Below are 17,006 nucleotides of genomic sequence, written 5' to 3'. Positions count from 1 at the left end.
ACCAAAGACGAGGCTTCCGCAAACACCGAGTGAGTGAACATCAACGTCACGTTTCCCAAGTGCTCCATCGTCTAAGACAGTTCTCTTTGTTTGTGAAAGCTGAGAAATGTGTCTTCCACCGAACCTCCATTGAATTCCTGGGCTACCACATCAGTGAGAAAGGGGTTAAAATGGACGACAGGAAGACCGAAGCCATTACATCTTGGCCAACTCCAAAGTCCATCAAAGATCTTCAGAGGTTCCTTGGTTTCGCAAACTTTTATCACCATTTCATCGACCATTATAGTATGATCACCACACCACTTACAGCTCTCCTTAAAGGAAAACCTAGGACCCTCCAATGGACCCCAGAAGCGGAACAAGCCTTCGAGGCATTAAAGACCGCCTTCACCAAAGCCCCTTTGCTTCAGCACCCAGACCCCGAGAAGAGGTTCATTGTGGAGGTAGACGCCTCTACCAAAGGCGTAGGAGCCATCCTCTCCCAGTACTCGAAACCCATGCCCTGTGCCTTCTTCTCGAGGAAACTATCCCCAGCTGAGAAAAATTATGATATTGGCAATCGAGAACTCCTTGCGGTGAAACTTGCTCTGGAAGAGTGGAGGCACTGGTTAGAGGGAGCCAGGCAACCATTTCTAGTACTTACGGACCACAAGAACCTCCAATACCTCAAAGAGGCAAAGAGACTCAATCCTCGCCAGGCTCGGTGGGCCTTGTTCTTTACCCGGTTTCACTTCACTATATCTTACCGCCCCGGATCCAAAAACACCAGAGCCGATACCTTGTCCCGTCTCCACGCCGATGAAGAAGTCCCGGAGGAGCCAGAACCCATCATCCCTACTCGGCTCTTTGTCAATCTCATACAATGGGACGTAGATGAACTACTTCTAGAGCAGTCACGACACCAGCTAGTTCCACCTACGTGTCCCGCAGGTAAGATCATGTTTTTCGTAATTTTGGCATTCCAGAAGACATTGTTTCGGACAGAGGCCCCCAGTTTATCTCCAGGGTTTGGAAGTCCTTTCTCGCTATGCTCAACGTCACAGTAAGCCTCACTTCAAGCTACCACCCACAGGCAAACGGACAAACGGAACGCAAGATCCAGGACATCAACCGCTTCCTTAGGACCTTTTGCCACCGCAACCAAAACCTTTGGAACCGTTACCTAGTCTGGGCAGAATATGCCCAAAATTCCTTACGACAGACATCCACCAACCTAACCCCCTTTCAATGTGTCCTAGGCTATCAACCTCCCCCGTTCCCCTGGTCTGGTGAGCCATCCGAGGTCCCAGCAGTGAATGCCTGGTTCCGGAACAGTGAGAGGGTTTGGAACCAGGCACACCACCACCTTCAACGACGGTAAATCACCGCAACATTTTGCAAATGTTCGCGTAGCAAACCTGCTACCTACCAGCCAGAGGACGCTGGTATGGCTTTCTACCCGAGACTATCAGCCTACGACAACCATGTAATAAACTGAGCCCAAAGACCACATGGGACCATTCCCGGTAGAGCGGCCAGATCAACCCGATTACCTACCCGATTCCAGTTACGCGCTGCAGTACCAGATCCACCCCCACACTTCCATGTTTCTTTGCTAAAAACCCCATCACTTACCTGTACCCCATTTCCCTCCTGGGGATTCCGGTCCCCTGGCGACAAACCCCCGTTACACCCCTGTTGACTTCGAGGCCATCTACACCGTAAGAGAAATGTGTGGACTCCCGGCATCGTGGTGGGCGAATAGAAATACCTAGTGGACTGGGAAGATTACAGCAGACCAGAGGGAAAGGTGTTGAGTGAGCCCAAATCAAGAGTCTATGATCCCCAATCTGCCTACAGAGTTCCCGTACTTGGCATCCAGAGAGACCCGCTCCAGCGACCGAGAGGGCGACCCCGCGGCGTCGAGGTAATTCCCGCTGGTCTGCGGACCCTGGAGGGAAGTAGTGTCAGGGACCTGTGAAGCCCTGGTCCCCAGCCAATCCCCCTAGCAGCTCACTTTCCGCACAGTGCTAAATCACCCTCACTGAAGGCTGCAATCAGCGACTTCATCCGCAAGGCACTATAAAAGCACTTTCACCGAAAGAATCAGTTCACCGTCAAGCCTCCAACAGGGAATGACCTCATGTGTTTCCGTCCCTCAGCCTGCCGCTCCAGCCGAAGAAAGCTCCATGGCGTCGCATTATACATGCACGAGGAGCAGCACTCTGTGTCCCTTTGCTGCACTGTCTCCAGGATTCCTGAGGAAACCTTTGTTCCCCTGATTCCCCCTTCGATCTCACGGTATACTCTCGAAGTGTGGGCAGTGTGCTTGGTACCGATCGATCTATACTGCGGCCAAAGGACGACATTAGTCAGCCAGGATTGGCCGTAGCGTTGGCCTTTCGTCTTGAGCATACTCACCTGGAACCTCACCGCTCACGGGTAGATCGTCACAGAATCTGCACCTGATATCTCCTGCTATATTCACCCTGCACTAGTATTGTGAATAATAAAACTTGGTGTTGAATTCACTTACCTCTGCCTCATGTGCCTATCCTGACAAATAGTAATAATATACACACAGATTTGTTGCCAGGGTAACTCCAGTCTATGGTCAAAGCTTATGGGTCTGTCACGTGATAAAGGAATGACTCAAACCTGAAAGACTCATGAAATGAACTAATCAATTCTCTTTTCGGCTCAGACTGCATAGGTTAACTCAAACCCGAAGACTTGTCAGATAAGAGGTGAGATGAGCTAATCATAGACTGAAGACCCAGGTAAACAATGAATTAATCTTTTCTGTTTCTTATAGCATTATTGTTTGTAGTGTGATCAACGTTTGCGTTAGTACTAGTAGACGTTAGGGAAGTAACACGTAACATTTTAAATATATTTGATAAAATGAACGGAATGACTCGAAAAAAGATTAGTTCATTTTGCTGAACGAGACTCAAAGGTCCGAGTTAGTAAAATGATCCGAACTTCCCATCACTAATGAGTTCCTAGGCATGAGGTTTATGGGAAATGAAGTCCAGGGTATACCGTGTCGTGTGAAAGTCTGTGTGGTGAATAATCGGATGTGCAGTGACCGGATCATGACAATTTGGATGTGCAGTGACCGGATCATGACAATTTCAGTGTACTGAGTGCCCTGTTGGTTACAGTGTTTACTTCCTTTTTAATTAGATTTTTATTGAATATTTATTTATTTGTGAAAAATGCTTTGTCTTTTAAAGTATAAGTATGTTTAACACAATTATTTTTAATCCATTTTCAAATGATTTCAAATTTCTTAAATATAAATTAAAATAAATTTATATCAGCTTTATATCGGCCATCGTCCACCCTGCATTCCAAAGATATCGGCATGATTTCAAATTTCTTAAATATAAATTAAAATAAATAACATTATATCAGCTTTATATACTGACATTGTGTCGGATCCACTCCTTCTTTGTCATCAGAGTTTTTGACGAGCTTCGGGTTCATGTCTACTGGTGTGCTTACTGGCTTTGAATTTTCCAATCCGAATTTCTCCAACAGATTTTTTGCATATGTTGTCTGACCCATCCAGACTTCTCCAGTTTCTGACTTTTGGACAATATTCCCTCCAAGAAAATGAGTTAGCTCATCCATGTATTTTATCTCAAAGTGTTTTGCAAGCATTTTCTTCACCTCCATCATCTGTTTATCATTGCGTCCAGCCAGGAGAATGTTGTCAACATATACAGCAATAATGAACATCTTACCTGTCGCTGCAGTGTAAATCATCTTCTTCAGCTGTTCATCTAGGATGATGTTCCAACACTTGGTGATTGCGTCAGTCCATAGATGCTCAGATTTAGTTTGCACACTAGATGTTCCTTTCCTTTGACAACAAAACCTTCAGGTTGTTGCATGTACACTTCCTCCTTTAGTTCTCCATTCAGGAAAGCTGTCTTGACATCCATTTATTGAAGCTTTAGTCCATGCTGTACAGCTAGAGTAATATTGTCCTGATAGACTCAAATCTGACTACTGGACTGAATGTTTCGTCATAGTCTGATCCAAACTTTTGTGAAAAACCTTGTGCAACCAGATGAGCTTTGTGTCTCTCAAACATTCCATCAGCATCAACTTTGACTTTGAACACCCATTAACTGCCCACTGCTTTTCGATCTTTTGGTAGTTCTACAGGAGTGGTCACGGAAGTCAAAGTCAAAGCCATTAAGTAGACATTCATTATGCAGCTTCTTCAGATTTTGTACACCTAGATGATAAGTATCAACAAGTTCTGATGAAGGAATGGATTGCTGGTTAACTTAAACAGCTCAAGCTAAAAACATAATTATTCTGGTAAGACTGTTTTTTTTTTTCAACAATCCCATGGCACACTGAAGTAGCCTACAGGGGAAAAAATATAGAAAGGGGAATAATAATAATAATTAAACACTGCGTCCTCAGTGTTGGTATTGTATCAGACATTTGCACTCAAAATTTTATGGAAATCAACCTCAAATGGAGTTAACAAAAGTTTTTGACCAGCGAATGACGGAGATCTGTGTTTTGTCTGTCAGAAGAACGGCCGCATCTGAGGCAAGTGCATCGCATTACACTTTCATCAACTTCTACAGGTTATATAACGTTTATTGTAGCTATATTGGTGCTTAGTTTTTCTTGTTGTTTAATTCACTTGGCCAAAGTCTCATGATACAAAAGATGAAGCACGATATGCACAAGATATTTAAAACATACAAAAATTATAATAATAATTAATAATTCCTTATATTTAAATAGCGCATTTCTGGGCACTCAAAGCGCTTTACATAGAAGGGGCAGATAGATATGGGGATTGTTAGGACGCCATGATGGTCAGAGGCACATGGGCAAATTTGGCCAGGGTGCCGGGGTTACACCCCTACACTTTTTCGAAGGATATCCTGGGATTTTTAATGACAACATAGAGTCAGGACCTCAGTTTAACATCTCATCCGAAGGATGTATATTGGCTACAACTAGATGGCAAATAGCCTACTTCTTCTCCACTCTTCAAACATACAAAAATATTAGCCTTTAAAGACTGTGTCTGAGTAAAGAAAAAGCTGTACTATTCAAACGTAAATTATTTATTTACCCTTGCATTGCAAAAAAGTGAAGATCTGTCTCCTGTGCGCGGCGTATCAATGAATGGAGGCAGGGAATGAAGTTACAAGGTTTTGCTAACAGTTTGAGGATCCAATGGCATTACAAAGTTTTATTATTGGTTAAATATTTTTAAAAACCCTATGATTTACATTTACATTTAATTAATTATTTGGCAGACGCTTTTATCCAAAGCGACTTACAAATGAGAACAATAGAAGCAATCAGACCAACAAGAGAACAACAACAGTATACAAGTGACATGACAAGTCTCAGTTAGTCTATCACAGAACCCGTAGCAAGGTTTTTTTTTTTTTTTTCCAAGAACAGGATAGACAAGAAAAGAAAAGGTAAGTGCTAGTATTAGTTAGTCAAGTGCTGGCGAAAAAGATGAACCTCTAGATGTTTTTTGAAAATGAGTAAAGACTCGGCTGTTCGAATTGAGATTGGGAGGGCATTCAACCAGCCGGGCACAGTCCAGGAAAAGGTCTGTGAGAGTGATTTTGAACCTCTTTGGGATGGCACCACAAGGCGTCGTTCACTTGCAGAGCGCAAACTTCTGGAGGGTGCATAAGATTGAACTAGTGAGTTTAGGTATATCGGTGCCGTGCCAGTGGTCGTCTTGTAGGCAAGCATCAGTACTTTGAATTTGATGCGAGCGGCTGAGGAGAGGAGTAACGTGAGCTTTTTTTGGCTCATTGAAGACAACCCTCGCTGCTGCATTCTGGATCAGTTGTAGAGGCTTGATAGTACATGCAGGAAGGCCCACCAGGAGAGCATTACAATAGTCCAGTCTGGAGAGAACAAGAGCTTAGACAAGAAGTTGGGTGGCTTGCTGTGACAGGAAGGGTCTAATCTTCCTAATGTTGTATAAGGCAAATCTGCAGGACCGGGTCATTGTAGCAATATGGTCTGTGAAGCTTAACTGATGATCCATCACAACTCCTAGGTTTCTGGCTGACCTGGAAGGAGTTATGATTGACGAACCCAGCTGTATGGAGTAGTTGTGATGTAACGATGGGTTAACTGGAACCACCAGCAGTTCTGTCTTAGTAAGGTTGAGCTGAAGGTGATGGTAATTCATCCAGCTTGAAATGTCACTCAGACAGGCTGCAATGCGAGCAGCTACCGTAGGATCATCTGATTGGAATGAGAAGTAGAGTTGAGTGTCATCAGCATAGCAGTGATAGGAAAAGCCATGCTTCTGAATGACGGATCCTCATGATGTCATGTAGATGGAGAAGAGAGTGGTCCAAGCACTGAGCCTTGAGGAACCCCAGTAGCAAGCAGTTGTGACTTAGAAATGTCACCTTCATCTATCTGAGAGGTAGGACTTAAACCACTGGAGTGCGGTTCCAGAGATGCCCATCTTTCTGAGGGTGGACAGTAGAATCTGGTGATTAACTGTGTCAAAAGCAGCAGACAGATCCAGCAAGATGATTTGGAAGCTGCTCTTGCCAGTTACAGGGCTTCAGTAACCGAGAGCAGGGCAGTCTCAGTTGAGTGGCCGCTTTTGAAGCCAGATTGGTTGCTGTCCAGGAGGTTGTTCTGTACAAGAAACCTAGAGAGTTGGTTGAACACAACTCGCTTAAGTGTCTTTGCAATGAATGGAAGAAGGGATACCAGTCTGTAGTTTTCTAGAAGTGCTGGATTTAGAGGTGGTTTCTTAAGCAGTGGGCTTACCTGAGCCTGCTTAAATGCTGAGGGAATACAAAATATAATAGAGATATTAAGTTTTGATAACTTTTCATGGCACATCTGACTGGGCTAGGGTATGGCAACTGCTATACTTTGCCATACGGAAACGCCACCCCTGCATATAGGTCTGGTGAGCATGTTTTCAACAAGTACAACATATTCTTGGATCAACATCCTTGTTGATCTTGGAACAACATTTCAATCAACCAATCAGAAATGAGATATAATCTGTTTTAGGCTTACAATCAGGGTTAGGTGCTTCTACACTCTTGTTAATCAGCTATCATTTTACACTGATTTTGGGAATTAATTGTGCGTAGGGTTAGGTTTAGGGGTATGGATTGGGTTAAGTCTATATTTTTGGACAATAATGTTGATCCAGGATCTTCAAAAGATGTTGATCCAGGAACATGGCTTACTTGGCAAAATCACGGCGACGATATAGGTCTATGCATAAAACACAGTTTAAACTAGAGATGGGCACTCGAGTTAGTGACTCTGACTCGAGTCACACTCGAGTCGCATTTTTGTAGACTTCAGACTTGACTTCAGACCAGGGCCGGGTCTAGGGGGTACTGCAATACCACCCCAGATTCTCCTTGTGCCCCAAAAATGTCCATCCCAAATAAATAAATAAATAAATAAATAAATAAAAAACAACACACAAACAAACAAACAAAAAAGCATTAATCAACTTATTATTTGTACTATCTGATAAATTAAGATCAGTCACTTTGCTCAAAGGAAAAATTTACAATTTTGCACATAATGACATTTGAACTCATAGCCACAAAATCAAATTATAAATAATAATAAAAAGCTAACTGTAACATCAAGGCAGAAAACACAACAGTGCATTTCTGTTCAATGAAGTATAAAATTGTCTTTATTACAATCAGATTCACCTGCTTGCCTGTAAGCCTTACTGTGCATTCACACCACCGCCATTGAGAGCATCAAAAATCACTCTGGCCGTGCTGCCAACAACTCTGTAGAAAGATTTGTGGACGCTCTGATGCGCTGACGTAGATCGGATGCTTATCTTGTATTTCAGGGATAGGCAACTCCGGTCCTGGAGGGCCACTATCCTGCAGAGTTTAGCTTCAGCCCTCATAAAAACTCACCTGCCCTTATCTATCTAGTAATCCCGAAAACACTGATTGCCTTGTTTAGGTGTGTTTAATTAGGGTTGGAGCTAAACTCTGCAGGACAGTGGCCCTCCAGGACCGAAGTTGCCTATCCCTGTTGTATTTAAAGTGGCCGCAAAGCAAACAAGCTGTTGATCTTGTACAGACAGACCACAAGGAGGGTAATGTTATAAGTTAACCTCATTAAATATCGCTGTGGATGAAGTATTTAGATTCTTTACCTAATAATGTTTAAAGCACTAATACATATGGATATGCTGGTATCAAATATTCCTGTTGCGATTAATTGCTAATGCTTTTATCACGATATACGATATTATCAAGGTATTGACATTTAGTTTTAAAAAAGTGGTCATAATACAGTATAACAGGTTAAATAACTTTTTTTCTTATAACAAAAATAACTGAACATTTAAATACAATAAAGCAATACAGAAAAAAAATATAAAATTAAAAGTTTTACACAGATTAAAGTGCAAAAGAACTATAATGACCCATTGGTATCACTTTACAATAATCTCATTAGTTAACCTTAGTTAATGCATTAACATTCACAATGAGCAATAACTACATTTGCTACAGAAGTTATTTAGCTTTGTTAAAAAATACAAGTCTTAGTTCATGTTAGCTCATAAAATAACACATTTGCAACTTTCGATTTTAACAAAGTGTTATTACATATTGGAATACCTAAGATGAATGAATGTTCAGAAGAATTTTTCATTGGCAGTTTATGTTAACTAATGAATTAACTAATGTTAACTAATGAAGCACTAATGTAAAGTTTTTTCATTGGCAGTTTATGTTAAACACTTTCAAACAATATCTATGTTTAAGTCCAGATTAAATTGAAAAAAAAAAAGTTTGAAGATAAATAGCCTATTAAATGTAAATATTTAAGCGTTTGGCACTGTGGTGAACACCATACCAAATACACAAATCTGAATGGCTATTTAAAATTATGTAAATATGTTTTAGAAAGTAGCAGCTGCTTTATTTATGGGGTTTCCAGAGCAACCCCTGCATTTTCTGTAGTTTAGAGCCATCTGCTGTCAGAGAGTGAATGTGCTTTCATTCAGCGCGTCTCTCACGTGTTCCTCCATAGCCGCGTTTCCACTGTTGGGCCAAAAGTGGATGTGCTAATGCATGCCAGGGCCAGTCGCGTTTCCACTGTCACTTCCGGGGCTTGATCGTGTCTCGTCGGGGCTTCCTCGGGGCCAAAGGCCAGGGTTTTTTTGGCCTGACGAAAACCTTGGGCCAAAGCGGGCCAACTGGGGCTAGAGGAGTGGTTATGAACAAAGGCGGAGTTTCTCTGCGTCTGGAGAGCGTCAGAGCCGCGGATCATTTCAGAAAGCTAACAGCTGTAAAACCAGCATTAAACGCTTTTTAAAATAAGCTGAGCTCAAAACTCACTTTCAGTCAGCAGTTTGAAATAACTCGATCCGATCCGATCCGATGTGGATTATAATCACCATAAAAGGCAGAAATATTTATAAGCGATGCAAAAGAATATGCACGCTAGGTATTAACGTTACCATAGTAAACATGGGTAAACACTACCGCCCATAGTAATCATTGTAGCTAGATGTGACCATTATCACAATCGTGTAGTAACATATTTTATCTGTCATAAGTCTCGTCTCGAGAGTTTAGTTCCACGTAGTCTATGTCATAAAAATATAATAATGGTTTTTGTTCGGGAGCTTTTATAAAAATAGAGAAATTATCATTCATTCTAAATGTGATGTGACTACAAATAAACAGAAACAGTCTGGACTGAATAAGCAGGCTATTTTCATAACGCTTCAGCATTAAAAAATAAAAAAATAAAATAGAAATATATTTATTTCTGTGACAAATTTTCAAGCCTGATAAATTAATTCATTATGCTCAATGTATTACTTATAGTAAAACATCGATGCTTTTGAATTTAAATATTTAACAAAGCATGCAAACAAAAGGCCGCTGTTATCGTATTCGTTTTGTGATTGCGCATGTTCCAGTGATTTATTTCTTATTAGTTTTCTGATAACTTCTCTTTGTTGGTGAAATGATGGGGTTGCATGATGTTGTTTCTGAGAGGCGTGTAAAGGGCTGGTTTTAGTGAAGCGCAGCGGAGCTTCAGGCCCGACGGTGGAAACACAGCGCTATTTTGGTCTCGTGCTACTGGCCCGAGGCTATTAGCCCCGCCCGGCCCATTTTAAGCCCTGGCTCGCACTGGCCCAACAGTGGAAAAGCGGCTCATGTGCTTCTCAAGTGTGCTTGTTTACATCAGAGCGCACATCTTTAAAGCATCATACAGCAGTGTTGTGCATTTTGACCAGTTGATGGAAATAATATTCTTAAAATGCATTCCAAATTCTGAAAAATTTGTAATATATAATTATTCACGTTATTTAGAAGTGCCCACGATTACTATATCGTGCATATTCATTCCCGTGATATATCGCATTACCGAATACCGGCACATGTTTACTAATACCACACTGTAAAAATACTCTGAAACAAGTAAAAGTTCTTCATTGAAAATGTATAATTAGGAAAATTGATTCAAAGGTTTAAAAGTGAACTGGGACTATAATATTATTATTTATTATATCATTAGATCATTAGATTATTATTCCTATAATGTCAATGCACATCAGCAGCTCACCAGGAATACCAACAATCTCAGACACCTTGGTCCACACATTTTTATTTATTTATGTCCCTGTACACAAACACGTCCTAGATTATTGGGTAACCCGCCACAGCATTAATCAACCTCTCCTCCATTTTGCTTGGGAACTAATGTGGTCAGAACCAAAATTTACAGGACTGCGTTCTCTGGAATCCTCTCAAGCGGTGGACTTCTATGTTCTGATTCATTGCTGCTGAACCGTGTCATAGCTCATTACCATAAAGTTAACCTGATTTCAACTCTCCTTGACACTCTCGCAGCTGCTCGACGCTGGCTCACATTGAAAATTAATGACTTCCAGCCACTTTGACGCTCTCGACGGCGACGGTGTGAACGCATGGTTAGTATATCCTATTTTTAAAAAACTGTATACCTTATTTGTTTTTGTGTGAGTTTGTCTTCCTTCATTAGCCTACTTTCAAAGGGGTCATATTATGCTCTTTTACAAAGTCTTCATTTTGTTTTGGGGGTGTACTAGAACAGACTCTCATACTAGGTTGTTTGAAAAACATTATTTTTCACATATTTTACATTATTACAACCCCTCTCTCCCCAGTCTGGCATGAACAGCTCGAATAGTTCTTGTATCAAATAAAGGCCCGTCTTCTGAAATACGAGATTTGCTGTGATTGGTTAGCTGGCCCAGTGTGTGTTTTGATTGGCAGCACTCGGCGCCTGGTCGGGAAATGTCCTGCCTCTTACCATAGCCGCCTGAGAGCTTTAGTGTAAATATTGAGTCATAATCAAATAAATTTGAGCATGATTTAAACCCTGAAGATTGTAACCACTCTAAGTTCATCTGCCTTGGGAAAGCTAGCGTTTCTCCGACATAGTGATAACATTCGTTGTTTTCTCTAGCAGGGCCGTAGCTGGGGTTTGCGGGGCCCCAGTGCAGGTTGTACCAGTGGGCCATGGCCATAGCTGGGGTTTGCGGTTGTTTGTATGTTTAAGTTTTTTCAAGTTTGTTGGTGTCCAGGTACAGAAACCGAATAATCAAATGTAAAAAAGCACTACATAGTCTTCACTCTAAAAATTAAATATACACTCAAACCAAAATTTATTCAGACACATTCAACATTTCTCACATTATCAGTTTATTTGCTATAGTTTAGAAAATGGTAATAAATATATATGACAAGTTTGGTTTATGTTTTAGATTTTATGAATTATGTATGTATTTTTTATATGTTTTTTTTGTTTATTGTTTTTGTTTTTAGTTTTAGTTGGTAGATATTCAGACAACTGTTAGTATGACAATATTTACACAACTATCAATACTTTCCCTTACAAAAAATAATTTTATTCAAATGTGCTCTTAGTATACTTCTTTTAAACTAAAAATAGGAAAGTATGCTTTTAGTTTACTTTTTATGTACTTCTCAGAAATGGGCTTCATGTACTTCTCAGAAATATACTTAAAATGACATTTAAGTATACTTGACTTATACTAGAGGAGTGGTTCTAAATATATTTGAGCTATACTTGTGCTCCTAGAATCCATGTTTTCATTGTTACACGGTACAGGGCGCTAGTACACATCTTCTGTACAGAATTCCCAAAAAAACACAAGTGAAGAAGAAAAAGAAACAACAGATACTAACACAGGTAACACAATCATCTGACATGAAACAGCATCAAAACTGTAATATTATGGAATAAAATGTTGACTGATGAAGAGGTAATAATTACGTTCAAGCTTTGGGGTGTTGATTGACTGTCTATGTTTTGATTATCATTCTGAATCCAATTCAAAGTCTTTTTCAGCTTTTTGTTCAAAATGTTATTTTTTTATTTTATTTTTTTTAATGAAACTTACCCACATTATAGTGTTTAAAAAAAGAATGCATGAAGCTAGAATAAAATGTTTTTGTTTACAAGCAGATACCCTGTTCTTTCTTTGGATGTTTTGTATGTTCAGATATTCGTATAACAAAATATATACAAATTAAAACCTAAATAGGGACATAGTAGTATACTTAAAATATGATTTAAATTTCACTTAAAGAAAACTTATGAGTATACTTGCAGTAATAAAACTACTAAACTAGTAGTTTACTGAGACTACACTTCAAAGTGTACAAAGTATTTAATTAGTAAACTGTCAGAATACCTACTTTTAGTATAATTGCAGTACAAACTACAAACATAGAGGTAAACTAGTTGTGCACTCAAAGTTTGCTACTGTTATACTTAAAGTATACTTAAAAGTGTTTTACTTTTATATACTAGAAAGTGGGCCAGTTTAGTCCCAAGGAGTATGGAAACAGTACACTTACAAGTATACTACTAGAACACTGATATTTGTATACTTGCTACATAATGTATACTTAAAAATATACTTGAACTTTACTTAAGTAAACTTAATAAAATAAACTTGAAGTATACTACTTTTTGGTAAGGGTTGTTGACCAATTACCAGTGTTGGGCAAGCTACTTGGCAGTGATTTGGCAGTCAATTTCCCCTCTGCATTTCCCGCCTGTGCCATTACCCGTGCCCAGTCAAAGAAATTTGAGGAGGTGTAGGATCTCTTAGATTTCTTTCTGGTTAATGATCCTAACTCTGTGGAGTGTGTCCTGTCTATAATTCCTGGCCCTGACCTTGCTGTAGCCTCTGAGAATTTAAACTCTGAAACCCCACTGAAGGCAGATAAAGAACATTTAGCTGCAGCACAGAAAGCAGACCCTTCCTTAGCCAAGTGTTTGTTGGCTTCAGGCAGCACTAACCATGCATCTGATTTAGGGCTGGTTTACTTCTGGTAATGTGGATTGTTAATGTGTAGGTGGAAGCCCCAGCAAGAGGATTTACGCTGGCAGGAAGTGCGGCAGATTGTCTTACCTGCTCGTTATCTGCAACAAGTCTTGAAACTTGCCCACAAAAATGCATTGTCTGGTCATGTTGGTATAACAAAAACCTCTCAGCACATTACTAGGTACTTTTTCTGGCCTGGTCTTAAGTCAGCAGTGTCCAGGTTCTGTAAGTCATGTCATGTATGCCAGATGGCAGGTAAACCCAATCAAAAGGTTCCACCAGCATCCCTGTGCCCTATTCCAGCTGTGGTTGATCCATTCAAATGCTTAATTGTTGACTGTGTTGGACCACTGCCCAAAGCCAACAAATCACATCAATATATTTTTGACTACCATGTGCTGAAACCCTCGCTCCCCGATGCTGTTCCAATACTGTACGCATATTGAAACTAAGCAGTTGTTGTAAAAGAGTTGGCTCAAACTCCTGCAACACCACTTTAGGATTGCCAAAAGTAATTCAGAGTGACCAAGGGTCAAATTTCACTTCTAGAGTTTTTAAACAGGCTCTTGAAACACATGGCATAAGTCACCAAATGTCTACTGCATATCACCCTGAGTCCCAAGGGGCATTGGAAAGATTATCAAATCTTGAAAAACCTGCTGCGTCATTATTGTGTGGAAACTGGGAGAGACTGGGTCGAGGGTCTTCCTTTCCTGATGTTTGTGATTAGAGTCAGTGCAAGAATCTCTTGGCTTTAGCCCCTCTGAACTTGTGTTTGGCCATACAGTTTGTGGTCCTCTAAAGTTGTTCAGCAAACAATTGTTGGATCAAAGTTCTAAAGCCGTTCCTGTTGAGGATTGTCACTTCTATCCGTGAGAGGTTGCACAAAGTCCAAAGTCTTGCCAAAGTTCATCTTTCCACTGCTCTGACTAAGATGAATGCGTTTTGACAAGAGGTCTGTAAAAAGAGACTTTCACCCTGGCGATCCCGTGTTGGTTCTATTTCACATGCAAAATTCTATGATCCATACCGGTTTAAAGGAAGTTAAATGACACCAACTTTCTTGTGGCTACTCCTGACAGGAAATGTAAGATCCGTGTGTGTCATGTAAACAGACTTAAAATCTATGTAGACAGAACTCACTCTGAAGTGACTGCAGATCAGACTAAGTGTTCTCCCGCTGCTCGACTCCCATTGCCAAGCATCAGGGTGTAGTGTGGCAACATCCTTGGAGGAGGATGGCTTGTTGAGCTATGACGTTCCAGTTTCCTCTGCTCATCTGAAGAATTCTGCTATTCTGCAAAATCTTTCACATTTCTTAATCAAAATTACTGTATGCCTTTCCCAACCTGTTAAGTGATGTGCCAGGTAGAACAACTGTGTGTGTGCACGACATTGTTCGTGATGTAGCTCCAATAAAACAACATCCTTACAGGGTTAATCCACAGAAACATGTGATCATGCAGACAGAAGTTGAGTATATGCTGCATCATGGAATTGCTATGTCCAGCCAGAGTCCTTGGAGCGCTCCCTGCTTGCTTTTTCCAAAGCCTGATAATACCTTTCAGTTTTGTGTTGATTATCGGAGATTATATGACGAGACACATTTAATTGTTTATTTGTGTGTTTTTGTAATATTTGTTTATTTTTTTGTTTTTTTTATTTGTGTGTAGGATTTTTTTTTTTGTGTTTTGTTAGGTAGGACTTTAATTATTGATGGTAATGGATAAAAGCATACAGTATAAGTAATAGGCTGGATGTACATTAACCTTACATCTTAACACCTCTTTTAAAAAAAATAAATAAATAAAAAATAAACAGATCATAGATCATATATTTTGTCTATAGCCTAAAAAACAGCTCTGTAGGACGATTTCAGTACATGAGGATTCTGAATGTTGTTTTTTAATTTTTTTTTTAATTTTTTTTGCCAGCCATTAAATGACTTGAGACTTGACTCGGACTTGTGACCAAAGACTCGAGACTTGATCCAGACTCCAGGGATAAAGACTTCAGAATTGAGTCAGACTCCAACTTAGACTTGTGAACATCTCTGGTTTAAACTAAAGAAGAAAAAGAAAAAAGGTAACCAAAAAGATGTGAAGTTTATATTTTTAGAACAAAATGGGACACAAGGGAATGTTGTTTAACTTTTGTAACTTTTGTAACTTTTTTTCCGCCTGCTTAAATTTTGATATGATCTATATACATTTGTTTAAATTATATATTCTGTGACATTAATATTTCTATGTTTTCATTAGTTTTAGCCGTGCAGCTCTATGAAGACTGAATGAATCATGGAGAACAAAGAAACATTCAGCAATGAAGATTTTTCTCCAGAATGCAGGTATGTCAAAGTCTTCATATAAGGAAATACTAGTTGTCTATCATATTTTGATGCTAAGATATAATTAAAGGTGCCATAGAATGGAAAACTGTATTTACCTTGGTATAGTTGAATAAGAGTACTGTACATGGAAATGACATACCATGAGCCTCAAACACCATTGTCTCCTCCTCCTTATGTAAATCTCATGCATGCAAAAGACCACTGAAAAAGAGGCGAATCCCAACATAACACTGACTATGACGTTACATTAATGTTTACGCCCCCAACATTTGCATAACAGATACCAGGGGTGTTCTAGGACTAGGCCAGCCGGACCTGCACATAGGCGAATCATTGATGCAGTGTTGCCAGATATTGCTATTAAAACAAACAAAAACAATAAACAAATAAACCAAAATTATTTCAAATCTTTTGCAATTAAGGTGAGATAAATATATTGTTGACCCTTAACTGCAACATCTTTCTTTATCAACTTTCTAAAGAGTCAAAAAAAGTGGAAAAGACAAGTCCAAAAACGCTAATAACAGACGGATCTGGCAACACAGAGGCTGCGTCAGTGTCCTCACTCACAACTCTCTCTCAAGCCTCATTCACTCCACCAGCGTCTCGCAGCGATCATGCTCATACCACGGATGCTAAACATTCTTGCCAAATCTCTTAAAATCGGTATCTTCATCTGACACAGGCTCAAACATATAAGGTTGGATGCCTAATCTATCCATCGTTCACGCCGGACAGTAGAGATGTTTTTGCTGTGTAAGCCACTGAAATGAGCCGCGCTGTGAAACAGCTAATCAGAACAGAGCTCAACATTATTATTCATGACTAGGCTTCTCACAATAACAACTTTTTGTTATGCGATGTATTGCCCCAGAAATAATTGCGATAAGCGGTATTATTGTCATTTTAAAGACCATTTTATGCCACTGAATATATAATCATAATGTAACCACATAATAATGAAAGAAGGCCTACACTTCCAAATGACAACAAACTTTGAATTTTTAAGAACATTTAGGTCATAGAAATTATCAAAATATTACATACCTTAAGAAACTTGAATAAATATTAAATAAACATTTTCTAATGAAGTCCAAAGTAAAGAGGAGAAAAACGAAAAACCTTCTTTTCTCTGTAAATGAAGGGTGCACACTATTGCTGAAAAACACAATCACTACTTGGCAGTCAGATGTCCATATGCACAAAGGCACAGATCCCTAAACAAGGTCATATCTGCAGATTAAATATTTTTTTTTGTAGAAGCATTTTTTAAATGTG

General features: G+C 39.7%; 1 long non-coding RNA gene across 1 annotated transcript in view; it reads left to right on the top strand.

Moving 5' to 3' along the window:
* The window catches only part of LOC122144132, a 20,056-nt gene extending 3,943 nt beyond the window's left edge, over positions 1–16,113 (top strand). The window contains exons 2-3 of the long non-coding RNA XR_006159552.1: positions 15,313–15,463; positions 15,640–16,113. This is a non-coding gene — a long non-coding RNA (uncharacterized LOC122144132). The remainder of the gene's footprint in view (positions 1–15,312; positions 15,464–15,639) is intronic.
* The last annotated feature ends 893 nt before the right edge of the window (positions 16,114–17,006 follow it).

The sequence above is a fragment of the Cyprinus carpio genome, unplaced genomic scaffold (assembly GCF_018340385.1).
Source record: "Cyprinus carpio isolate SPL01 unplaced genomic scaffold, ASM1834038v1 S000006593, whole genome shotgun sequence".
NCBI classification, from domain to species: Eukaryota; Metazoa; Chordata; class Actinopteri; order Cypriniformes; family Cyprinidae; genus Cyprinus; species Cyprinus carpio.
This window is presented reverse-complemented; position numbering and strand designations above follow the sequence as displayed.